Source organism: Oncorhynchus gorbuscha, linkage group LG06 (genome assembly GCF_021184085.1).
Source record: "Oncorhynchus gorbuscha isolate QuinsamMale2020 ecotype Even-year linkage group LG06, OgorEven_v1.0, whole genome shotgun sequence".
NCBI classification, from domain to species: domain Eukaryota; kingdom Metazoa; phylum Chordata; class Actinopteri; order Salmoniformes; family Salmonidae; genus Oncorhynchus; species Oncorhynchus gorbuscha.
The window spans coordinates 58979477-58992758 of NC_060178.1; the positions used below are offsets into that span (position 1 = coordinate 58979477).

At 44.5% G+C, this 13282-nt stretch overlaps 1 pseudogene; it reads left to right on the forward strand.

Moving 5' to 3' along the window:
• Window positions 1–13053, forward strand: part of LOC124038158 — a 32765-nt pseudogene extending 19712 nt beyond the window's left edge.
• Window positions 13054–13282: the final 229 nt, after the last annotated feature.

Consider the following 13282-nt stretch of genomic DNA (forward strand, 5'->3'; position numbering starts at 1 on the left):
CATTTATAATAATGATGTTCCAACATCTAGTGGAAAGCCTTCCCATAAGTGTGAAGGCTGTTACAGCAGTAAAGGGGAGACCAACTCCCTTTTCAATGCCCATGATTTTGGAGTGAGATGTTCGACAAGCAGGGAGCATGCGAGCACACTCGATCGCTTAGGCTAGCCGAACTGAAGCATGCTGACGCCTTTAGCCTACCATGAGCAACCTTATAAGTTATGCTAAGTTTAGATCAGGGGTTCCCAAACTTTTTAGCTTCGTGACCCACCAGTTGAGGTGTCTGAGTCGTGACCAGCATAAGGGTTGAGCGGTGAAAAAACATAGACCAAAGAATAAGTAAAAAAGTATCTTGACAGCGGAGAGATTTTTTTTTTCCGTTTTCAAAGCTAATCTCCTGCAATTCCACACTTCCTACCAGGGAGCTGAAAAACAATTGTGCGTTTTTAAGCAAATTTCCTGTATTTCTACGCATTTTGATATGGCTAATGCCGTGTTTTTATGCTCAATTTTTATAACAATCAATGTGGCCTGATTTTCTAGCTTTTATTTTGTTGATTTAAAATTCAAAAATATTGAAAAATGTGTAGTAGGTCTATCTTTTCTAAATGCATTCAATTTGGTTTGTTTACGTTTTTGGCAATGTCGTCCCGCGACCTACAGTTTGGGAACCACTGGTTTGGATGGTACGAGTTAGACAGCAAACCGGGTGTCATTGTTTACAATGAGCACACGACGGTAAATGCTGTTGAGGCTGGCGGTGAATGCAGTCAACCTAAAGTATTTCAACTTTTGCCGCCTGCCGTAGCTTTGAAGTTCAACCGGATTTCGATTTGCACTGTTTGTTTACTGAAATCACCATAGCAACGCATACGTCGTGCTTTTGTCGTTACGGTTGCCATCTTTCTTTCTTTCTTTCTTGGCCCGCCATGCCAACTGGTATGACGGTGTTTGCGTCCCTCGTCTAAATGCAAAATTAGGCCTATGCTCATTACACACTGTCCACTGTTGGCTCTCTCCCCACTCGGATGTGGGTGTGTTGAATGTTTTTGTTTTGTTGAATGCAACAATTATTTTGGCATTAACCTCTTAAGTCGACCCTCTACTTTTTTGAACATTCTGTTAAATCGCGCAACATTTCAGCGCCCTGCTACTCAGGCCAGGAATATAGTATATGCATATGATTAGTATGTGTGGATAGAAAACACTTAGACGTTTATAAAACTGGTTAAATCACGGCTGTGACTATAACAGAACGTGCGTTTCATCGAAAAGTGCAGGAAAATCTGATCACTGAAAATGAAAATAAATATCCTTGCGCTACTTCCAGGAATTGTTCAAAGTGAACCGAATTACATGAGGCCGAGGTTGCAGTGCCTACAGCTTCCACACGATGTCTAGAGTCTTGTCATTTGATTCGGCTTTGATTCTTGCTCAAACTGAATCAAGGGAACCGATTCCCTCCGGTCTCCGACCGGATGTTTTGGTCGAGCTCTCTCCAGACATTTTTTAGAGACGGACACCTATAGAATTTACATCGCCTCCTGATGAATTTTAGCGCTTATTAACGTGTACTAATACCTAAAGTTGCATTACAAAAGTATTTCGAAGTGTTTTGTGAAAGTTTATCGTCGACTTTTTGAATTTTAAAAAATGACGTTACGTTATGAAACGCTATTTTTTTCCATTTATCTCAGTCTTCATAGATTGATATCTAGGCTATATATGGACCGATTTAATCGAAAAAAAGACCCAATGGTGATTATGGGACATCTAGGAGTGCCAACAAAGAAGATGGTCAAAGGTAATGAATGTTTTATATTTTATTGTGCGGTTTGTGTAGCGCCGAATATGCTAATTATTTTGTTTACGTCCCCTGCGGGTCTTTTGGGGTGTTACATGCTATCAGATAATAGCTTCTCATGCTTTCGCCGAAAAGCATTTTAAAAATCTGACTTGTTGCCTGGATTCACAACGAGTGTAGCTTTAATTCAATACCCTGCATGTGTATTTTAATGAACGTTTGAGTTTTAACTAATACTATTAGCATTTAGCGAAGCGCATTTGCATTTCCAGACCTCTAGTTGGGACGCCTGCGTGCCAGGTAGGAGTAAGAGGTTAAGAGGGATATAGCGATCAACGTCCTAATAATGTATTAAGGATACCGGTAATTGTGCCCACCACTTCTATCACGTGCATAGATCACGAGAGTGATGTTCACTACATTTTCTACCAAACGTGACATATTAGTCATGTCTTGTGCCTCTGTCTTTAGAATAGTGACGGTATGCAGTCATTTTGTCATGCCCACGTGACTTGGGTGCTTGTTGTGTTCCATCTTGGTCAGTTGGTTATTGTAAGAGAGAATGTGTTCTCAATGTCTAGCCTGGTTAAATAAAGGTACAATTTTAAAGAAAGTCCTTGGTAAAAAAAAATTAAACAAAATGATAAGAGAATTCCTCTGATTCTGGCTTGGTCTGAATGTCATGAGTTGTGTTAGTCAGTCATTGGCTGCTCTAGGCCAGGGGTGAATGGGCCTTGGTTAATCATAGTAATCAGTCATTTGCTGAGGAGTCTGGCTCTGATTCGTCGGGCATCTTAATATTCATTATCTCCAGCAGAATACAAGTGGCTACATACACTGAGTGTACAAAACATTAGGAACTTCTTCCTAATATTGAGGTGCACCCCCCTTTTTCCATCAGAACAGCGTCAGTTCATTGGCCGATGGACTCTACAAGGTGTCAAGCTTTCCACAGGGATGCTGGCCCACGTTGACTAATGTTTCCCACAGTTGTGTCAAGTTGGCTGGATGTCTTTTGGGTGGTGGACCTTTCTTGATACACACAGGGAAACTTGAGCGTGAAAAACCCAGCAGCGTTGCAGTTCTTGACGCACTCAAATTGGTGTATCTGGCACCTACTACCATACCCCGTTCAAAGGCACCTAAATATTTTGTCTTGCCTTTACACCCTCTGAATGGCGCACACACGCAATCGATGTCTCAACCTGTCTCCCCTTCATCTACACTGATTTGAAGTGGATTTAACAGGTGACATCAAGGGATCATAGAAAGAGCAAGTGTTCCTAATGTTTTGTTTTTAAGGTTAAAAAGATGGGGGCCTAAAAATTATTCTGACATCACAAGGTAGGATTAAAAGAAAGAAAAACAGGGATTAAAAACAGGTTTTAAAATGTATTTCATTGGGTAGAACCATTTTAATGTTTTTTCTTTCTACAAAATATAGGAATGCGCTGTTTTCACATACAGTGGGGAGAACAAGTATTTGATACACTGCCGATTTTGCAGGTTTTCCTACTTACAAAGCATGTAGATGTCTGTAATTTTTATCACAGGTACACTTCAACTGTGAGAGACTGAATCTAAAACAAAAATCCAGAAAATCATTGTATGATTTTTTTAAAAGTAATTAATTTGTATTTTATTGCATAAGTATTTGATTACCTACCAGCCATTTAAGAATTCCGGCTCTCACAGACCTGTTAGTTTTTCTTGAAGAAAAACCTGTTCGCCACTCATTGCCTGTTCGCCACTCATTGCCTGTTCGCCACTCATTGCCTGTTCGCCACTCATTGCCTGTATGAACTGCACCTGTATGAACTCGTTACCTGTATAAAAGACACCTGTCCACACACTCAATCAATCAGACTCCAACCTCTCCACAATGGCCAAGACCAGAGAACTGTGTATGGACATCAGGGATAGAATTGTAGACCTGCAAAAGGCTGGGATGGGCTACAGGACAATAGGCAACAACTGTTGGCGCAATTATTAGAAAATGGAAGAAGTTCAAGATGACGGTCAATCACCCTCGGTCTGGGGCTCCATGCAAGATCTCACCTTGTGAGATCAATGATCATGAGGAAGGTTAGGGACCACATTCTCAAAGAAAACCATTAGTAACACACTACGGCGTCATAGATTAAAATCCTGCAGCGCACGCAAGGTCCCCCTGCTCAAGCCAGTGCATGCCCAGGCCCGTCAGAAGTTTGCCAATGACCATCTGGATGATCCAGAGGAGGAAAGGGAGACGGTCATGTGGTCTGATGAGACAAAAATAGAGCTTTTTGGTCTAAACTCCACTCTCTATGTTTGGAGGAAGGATGAGTTGAACCCCAAGAACACCATCCCAACCGTGAAGCATGGAGGTGGAAACCTCATTCTTTGGGGATGCTTTTCTGCCAAGGGGACAGGACGACTGCACCGTATTGAGGGGAGGATGGATGGGGCCATGTATCGCGAGATCTTGGCCAACAACCTCCTTCCCTCAGTAAGAGCATTGAAGATGGGTCGTGGCTGGGTTTTCCAGCATGACAATGACCCAAAACGCACAGCCAGGGCAACTAAGGAGTGGCTCCGTAAGAAGCATCTCAAGGTCCTGGAGTGGCCTAGCCAGTCTCCAGACCTGAACCCAATAGAAAGTCTTTGGAGGGAGCTGAAAGTCCGTATTGCCCAGCGACAGCCCCAAAACCTGAAGGATCTGGAGGTCTGTATGGAGGAGTGGGCCAAAATCCCTGCTGCGGTGTGTGCAAACCTGGTCAAGAACTGCAGGAAACGTATGATCACTGTAATTGCAAACAAAGGTTTCTGTACCAAATATTAAGTTCTGCTTTCTGATGTATCAAATACTTATGTCATGCAATAAAATGCAAATTAATAACTTAAAAATCATACAGGATGATTTTCTGGATTTTTGTTTTAGATTCCGTCTCATACAGTTGAAGTGTACCTATGATAAAAATTACGGACCTCTACATACTTTGTAAGTAGGAAACACTGCCAATTTTGCAGGTTATCAAATACTTGTTCTCCCCACTGTATGTAGACAATGGCATTGTGCTTGAGATGAAATGAAAACAAGGTTGAAAAGTGGTATAGTTGCCCTTTAACTCAGTTGCAGCTGACTGTGCAAAATCCCTGTTTGTCTATTGAAACAGGTTCCACTCTGCCTATGTATATCACTGTTGTATCCAGCAATGCCTAGTTATTGATGCTAGTACAGACTGTAGAGCCTGCTCTGCTTGGCTCATTTAACTGGGCCAACTATGTTATGTAACTGGGGCAACTATGTTATCTGTGCCAATGCGGGCGGGAGGGAGCCAGGGAGTACAACATGGCAGTTTGGAGAGCAAATGAGATCTCACACTACTAGAGGTTTGAAGTCAATCAATGGGTTCAGTTGGAAGGAAATGCAGTGTTAAACAGATCCATTACCTTTGGTAAGGAGGGGAGAGAGCTGCCTGCCACAAGTTGAGTCTATTAGCCTTAACATGATCTTGGAGAAGCAAACTATTTTGAAGGCAGTTTAGGGTCACTGCTCTCAAGAACCTAGTATAACTCCCACACAAACCAATTAATCATTCTGCAAATGTGGGCTGGCTCTCTGTCTGCTGTCTACACTGTTGTGACAGGGAAAGTTCTTGGTCAGGTCCAGACTGGCTCTGTAATACAGTACATACCAGCAGATCAGCTGGGAGAAGGCAGATCCCTGGGTTCATTTATAGCCATGGCCTTGTCTCTGTATGTCTGCCTGGCAACTCCTCACTCACCGTAACACTCCAATTACACCCCCCCCCCAAATCACTCACTCGCTCTCACTCACACAAGAATCACCCAACCCCCCCCACACCCAGCTTTTGTCTATAGCAGTGGTTCCCAAACTTTTTATATTCCCGTACCCCTTCAAACATTCAATGTATCCCCTCTAGCATCAGGGTCAGCTCACTCTCAAATGTTTTTTTTTTTTACCATCATTGTAAGCCTGCCACACACGATACAATACATGTATTAAACATAAGAATGAGTGGGGTTTTGTCACAACCCAGCTCCTGGGAAGTGACAGAGCTCTTATAGGACCAGGGCACAAATAATAAATCATTTTGCTCATTATTTAACCATCTTATATATAAAACCTTATTTGTTAATTGAAAATTGTGAATAACTCATCACAGGTAAATGAGAAGGGTGTGCTTGAAAGGATGCAAACAACAAATCATTTTCCACACACAGTGTTTGCCTGTATTTAGTTTTCATGCAAGTGAGGGCTGAGAATCCACTCTCACATAGGTACTTGGTTGCAAAGGCATCAACTTCTTAACAACGCGATTTGTCAAGGCAGGATACTCTGAGCGCAGCCCAATCCAGAAATCTGGCAGTGGCTTTGATTTTAAATGCAATTTTCACAGAACCGCTTGTTGCAATTTTGATGAAGCTCTCTTGTTGACTGGAGGCAAGGCATTGAGGGGATAACGCAAGGCATTGAGGGGATAACGAATCCAGTTGTTTGTGTCATCCGTTTCAGGTGCTTCGCTATATCACATTTGACATTGTCCGTAAGCTTGAGTTCATTTGCGCACACACAAAATCATACAATGATGAAAAGACCTGTGTGTTGTCCTTGTTAATGCAGACAGAGAAGAACTCCAACTTCTTAATCATAGCCTCAATTTTGTCCTGCACATTGAATATAGTTGAGTCCCTGTAATCCTAGATTTAGATCATTCAGGAGAGAAAAAACATCACCCAGATAGGCCAGTCGTGTGAGAAACTCATCATCATGCAAGCTGTCAGACAAGTGAAATGTATGGTCCGTAAAGATAACTTTAAGCTCGTCTCTCAATATATATATATATATGTATATTTTATACTTTGTCCCTTGATAACCAGTATGTTATAAAAGCGTTACATATCATTGCATAGTCCACAAAATACACAAGGTTACAGGGGCTTTGCTTTAACAAAGTTAACAATTTTCTAGGTAGTGTCCAAAATGTATTTCGAGCTGTCATGCATTCCCTCGGCAGCAAGAGCCTCTCTGTGGATGCTGTAGTGTACCCAAGTGTTGTCGGGAGCAACTGCTTGCACACGTTACCACTCCACTATGTCTCCCTGTCATAGTTTTTGCACCATCGGTACAGATGCCAACATGAGCAGCAGCTACGTTTGGCTACATACGGACCGTTAGTGGAATTCCCGCGAGAGAGTAACGGTTAATGTGATTGGATGTTAATTATTTGACTAGGCTACCTGTATTTGACATTGTGTTGTTATTTCGCTGAACACTAGATGGTTTAACCTACTCAGGCAAGAAACAAACCTCACCCAAATGTATACCCCTGTTTTTAAATATAAATGGACTGTTTGAAAACATTTTTATTTGGCATACCCCAGACGGCATTGCAGGGGTATGCACAATGATCAATAGGATCACTACCATTTTGAATTTGCAGAATTGCTACATTGTCTAGGCCTAACAAAATTAAGGGGTTTCATGCAATTGTTAATGTAGGTCATGTATTGTTTAGTGATGTAGGTCATGTAATGTAGGTCATGCATTGTTTAGTAATGTAGGTCATGTATTGTGTGATATTCCTGTACCCTACGATTTGTCTAATCTGATATGTGTTCATGTCTGGCAGGGCTTGGTCACTATCCATGGAAAAAGTGGGCAAGATGTGGAGCAACCTGAGGAACCGATGCCAGACCCTCTTCCACAGCGACGGTGCGGGACCCAGTACAGAGAACAGCGTGGTGGAAGAGGATGGTATGCACTGTGTGGCAGACCTGGGACGGGGAGAAACTTCAGGAGAGGCCCAGGCATTTCGGGCCTCCATCCTTTCCCGAAGCCTCTTGCCGCTTCCCGGGGTTACTGGAGGGCGACGTCACAACTGTGTGTCGGACATCCCCCAGATGGTAGAGAGAACCACAGACAGAAAAGACAATGAAGAAGCAAGGGGGGGCTCCTTGGGGAGTCCCTATGGGCAGGAGAGACTCGTACTCGCGCCATGCACCTTGGGGGGGCAAGAAAAAACACTCATGTTCCACTAAGACCCAGACCTCCATGGATACAGACAGGCGGTCTGGACGCGCGCGCAGTGCCGCTGGGCGAAGGGAGCGTCGCTACGGGGTCAACTCCATCCAGGAGATGGATGACTCTGGAGACGGGGGGCGTAGTCTGAGCACCCGCTCCCTGCGCCAGCGGCTTAGCGACACAGTGGGCCTGTGTCTCCCCCTTCCGCCCCGCCGCCGCTCCCTCTCCTCCTCCCCCCAAACCCCCACCATCTCCAAGCGCAAGATCCACCTGACAGAGCTGATGCTGGAGACCTGTCCCTTCCCACAGGGCTCGGACCTGGCCAACAAGTGGCACCTGATCAAGCAGCACACAGCGCCTGTCAGCCCGCATTCCTCCACGGCTCTGCTAGACGCCTTTGACCCGGCCCACCCCTCCCCCGAGGACGAGGAGGAGCGTCTGCGCGAACGCCGCAGGCTCAGCATTGAAGAGGGAGTGGACCCCCCCACCCAACGCCCAGATTCACACCCTGGAGGCCTTGGCGCAGTGCTCCTCTCTGTACAAACTGGGACCAAAGATGGCCCCTGGCATTGCAGAGGCCTCTGGGGAGGGCACCATGGCCAGCTGCTCAGGAGGTGCCGGCTGGGTCGTCGGGCTCGTCGTTACATGTGCTCGGAGGGGCTACAGCCCAGCTGGCTGACTGCGACTCGGGGAGGACTCCACCACCCTTTGCCTGCAGGCCCTGAGGCCTAAGCTACGCCACACGTCCGGGGATGGCCATCTGAGTCGGAACCAGTCTGGGCCCTGGAAGGTGCACACCCAGATAGACTACATCCACTGCCTGGTGCCGGACCTGCTTCAGATCACTGCGCTGCCCTGCTACTGGGGCGTGATGGACCGCTATGAGGCAGAGGCTCTGCTGGATGGCCGGCCTGAGGGCACCTTCCTGTTACGCGACTCGGCCCAGGAGGACTACCTGTTCTCGGTCAGCTTCCGTCGCTACAACCGATCGCTGCACGCCCGCATCGAGCAGTGGAACCACAACTTCAGCTTCGACGCCCACGACCCCTGCGTGTTCCACTCGTCCACCGTCACGGGCCTACTGGAGCACTACAAGGACCCCAGCGCCTGCATGTTCTTTGAGCCGCTGCTCACGGCGCCTCTCCACCGGACCTTCCCCTCCGGCTTGCAGCACCTGGCCCGCGCCGCCATCTGCCGCCGGACCACATACGACGGCATTGGCGCCCTGCCGCTGCCCCCGGCCCTGCAGGACTTCCTCAAGGAGTATCACTACAAACAGAAAGTGCGTGTGCGCTGGCTGGAGAGGGAGCCGCCACTCAAGGTCAAATAGGGGAGCGGTATCTGGCGGCCTGTGCGCCGCGGACGGAGTTGAAACAGAAAAATCCCTGCCAATCAGGAGAGGCCATACTGAAGGAACAAAGCACTACTCAGTCAGGCAAGGAGGGGTAACAGGAGAAACAAGGAGTTAGGTGAAGTGAGCTATCCAACATTCATTCTAATCTTGTTATTGTTTTAGTTATCATTTATATCACTTGGGATACATATGTATCATTATATTCAGTACAATGCTGTCTGGCAACCACACATGGTTTTAAATGTTGAACAGGTTCTGAAAGGGAGAGCACAAGCCCTCATGCTTTGTGTCCCTCTCACCTCTTTCATTCTGTCAAGTGTCTGCCTGATCCCACAGCATGAGCTGCCTGCATGCTCTCTCACCCCCCCCCCCCCCCTCTATCTAGGCCCACATGGTTAGCTAGCTATGTTGTACAGTTCACTTGTGCTTTCTATCTTTCCTTTTCCATTTTCTTGATCAAGTGACTATACAGCCTGGCGGGCATTGTTAGGCCTCAGGTGTAATGTTAATCATCGCTCTCCTGGGAGGGGGGGGGGTTGTCCTACAGAAAGGCACCCCGACATCATGCATCAATGAGTAGGTCTATGTGTAAAAAAAAAAAAAAAAAAAAAAATTAGAAGGTGCTGTTTAGAGGTTCTGTCCTGTAGGTCTTCACCCAAGGTCAGCGCGGAACGTGGCCACGTCCAAAGGTGCTGCTGCTACATCCTGCCTCCGTACACCTATAGTGAGCAGGGCATACACAGGAGTGGGTGTGTGGTTACAGCGACTCCTGGGCTTTTTGATATCCTCACTGTGATTTCTCTAAGCATGAATCATCGTCTCCCACTGCTACTGTGTTGCCACAGAAGTGCGGCTCTTATAATGGAACAATACTAACGATATTTGTCCTGGTTGTTTTCTCACGTCTGTCAGTGGCTCAAACTGGCAACAGAGCAGGCACTTTAACTTGGTCTGGTTTGTTTCTGGTCCTGCGTTCTGCCTTCATGGTGTCACACTGTGCCATCCTCAGGGTTAACTTGTTATAATTCAGGCCCATTGTTAGGTCAACGATTGAGCCCAATGGTAGAGTGAATGCCAAGAGTGTGTAAATATGTTATCAAGGCAACGGGTGAAAAGTATAAAATGTATTTAGATTTGGTTACTACATGTCGCCGTGCGGCCCAAGTAGGCAACGGCATGGGGATTTTATCTTCAGTCTCAAAAACCTGTTTGGGACAGCTAAATTGTGGCCAAAATCGTGTAGTGTACAGCCAGATTGACCTAACTAAACTGACCAAGACGTTACTCAAACAACATACTCTTACATAATTCTACCCAAAAACAATGACAATTTCTCTCACCCAGTGGCGTATGGGCTATGTAGGTATGCGCTGATGCCACCCAGTGATAGGCAGTAGGCCTACCCAGTTTATCAAAGGCAAGGGGCGCAAAATATTGTCCTTGCCCAGCGCGCTTCACCGGTGCAGTACTCCACCAATGTTCAGTCAAAAGATTATCCAACATAAATCATGTAGCCTACCGTAGAAAGTGGCGTTTGCCGTAGCCTCCATGCTGGAGATAAAATGTATGTCAATGTCGTGAGACGGGACACTTTACTTTATGCAGGTTTCTCCGATCAAATAGCCAAACCTAAATTGCGCACAATCGCATGAAGAACGCTCGTCGACGTATGACATGTTAACAAACAACATTTACAAAAACGGGACGAGTCAAAGTCAAATGGACAATATCTGGAAAGGAAAATCAAGCTACTCACAGCTAATGTTCAGGGAGTTTCACCCCTTAGGCTAAAATGACATGATAATCAGCGATTTTCAAGTTTGTATTCGTCCCATTTTTTTCTGCCACGAGCTGCATCATAGCGGGAAAATAAAGACTTCTGCATTTCCAGCTGTGTGAACACATGGATTCTCCTTGTAAATAGGCTGAGGATAACTCCTGATGATGTTGGGGTAGCTTATTCAGAGCTTAAATGGCCCAAATGATTAGTCACAGGAATCAGGACTAATAGTGCCAATGCAACTGCCTGTTTTACAAACGGTAGGCCAACCACATGGATGGACATTCATAAAATTCCGTTGCGGGCCAACATTGTAAGGGAGGGCGGCATTTTTTTTTGGTCTCATCTAGGGCGGCATAATGGCCAGGAAAGGGCCTGCTTCGCATTGTCACTACTAGCCATGTCCTATAATAACCAGCATATTGTGAGAGCTTGCATCAGGAGGAGAAATACAACAAAGCGTAACCTATGTGCCTTTCATTAGAGCCTCCTGTTTGAATCCATACTTTTTAGGGTCTTTTTTTAATCTACTTTGAACTCTTGAGCCTGGCGCATGGAATACTCCAGCAGCACTTCCCATTCATGTTGCCCTTTAAATGGGGACGAGGAGGAAAACGAATGGTGAAGAACGGGATGACGCGTGAGCTCTGAGCTTGCTCTCTAATGTTCATTGGTGCACATTTTGATTTTAAAAAATATATATATATTTTTCAATTGAACTTAATGAAGAACATTTTGTCAATCCGTTAGAATAATTAGCGGGCTTCACTTATAAAACTCATTGGGTTTAATAGGTGTGACAAGATGTGTGGGGCAAGGCAGCGTCAGGTCCCGGAGGACTTGGACACTGAACAAGCTTTAGAACTGTTCACCTATAGAGGCGCACATAGCCACGGGTCTATCAAATCTAAGAAAATTAGGAAGCCTACAGCTTACATGTTTATGGAAATATTATCTGACATTGTATACTAATATAGCTCTTAACGAATTATCGTTGCGATATCAGTGATCCTTTTTATCCTGGTCAGAAAGGCAACTCTCAAATCCCTTCTCTCTGATTTGCAGGGAAGATGTTTGTTTTAACTACCCGACACTAATCAGGTGTGTGTGGAGGGTTATCAGAGAGGAAGGACTGAATGATTAAATGTGGAATGAATGCGTAGGATTAGCTTATTCATGAGCATCTGTGTCTGTGACCAAAGCGCTGTTATTCAACGGTGATGCACACAACCTGTATTGTTGTCTAGGGCTCTTTTTAAAATGACAATACAGACTTGTATTTCAAAACTTAACGTTTCAATGGCAGCCAATCAAAGCTTGGGATGGATACAGCAATTCCATGGTAACAGAATTAAGATGAGACTCAATATTTTCCACTATTAAAATCTATATGAAACAAAAACTTTGATTTCAAAGTTTAGTAAACCATATATCTCTCTGCACAAGGACTACTTTTAACAATTTCCACAGAAAATGTTTTGTAGGAAGAACTGCGCAGATGCAAAGTTTGGTAACGGAATAAAAACTGAGGAAGATAATACCATAACTATGTTACCTAACTTTATCTGCAGTTTTTCCAGTAAATATATATATATATATAGCGTTTTTTTCTTATGTTCAATTCTTCAAAGTAGTCATTGTGCATAGAGTTGTATGGTTTGTTAAATCAATGGTTTTTGTTTGGCATACATTTTAAAGTGAGTCTCAGCATAATTCAGTTACCGTGGAATTGCCCATATCCCGATAATGCCTGATTGGCTGAAGTCTACAGGACATGCGCTGTTACCAGGTAGAAACAGAGACGAGCCCCCAACGCCTCACACCTCAGTCTTGGAACTGCTTTTAATGACTAACTCATTGTTCTATAATAACAGTGTACTAATGAAAGGTAATGTGTTGTGTGTTATGGTTTGGAGGCAGAAGGGCAGGAAAGTGTTTAATTGTTAAGGGTCGATTAGTATAATGATCAAATCAACAATGTTTTTAAAAATATATATACAGTATATACAGTGGGGCAAAAAAGTATTTAGTCAGCCACCAATTGTGCAGGTTCTCCCACTTAAAAAGATGAGAGGCCTGTAATTTTCATCATAGGTACACTTCAACTATGACAGACAAAATTAGGGAAAAAATCCAGAAAATCACATTGTAGGATTTTTAATTTATTTATTTGCAAATTATGGTGGAAAATAAGTATTTGGTCAATAACAAGTTTCTCAATACTTTGTTATGTACCCTTTTGTTGGCAATGACAGAGGTCAAACGTTTTCTGTAAGTTTTCACAAGGTTTTCACACACTTGCTGGTATTTTGGCCCAT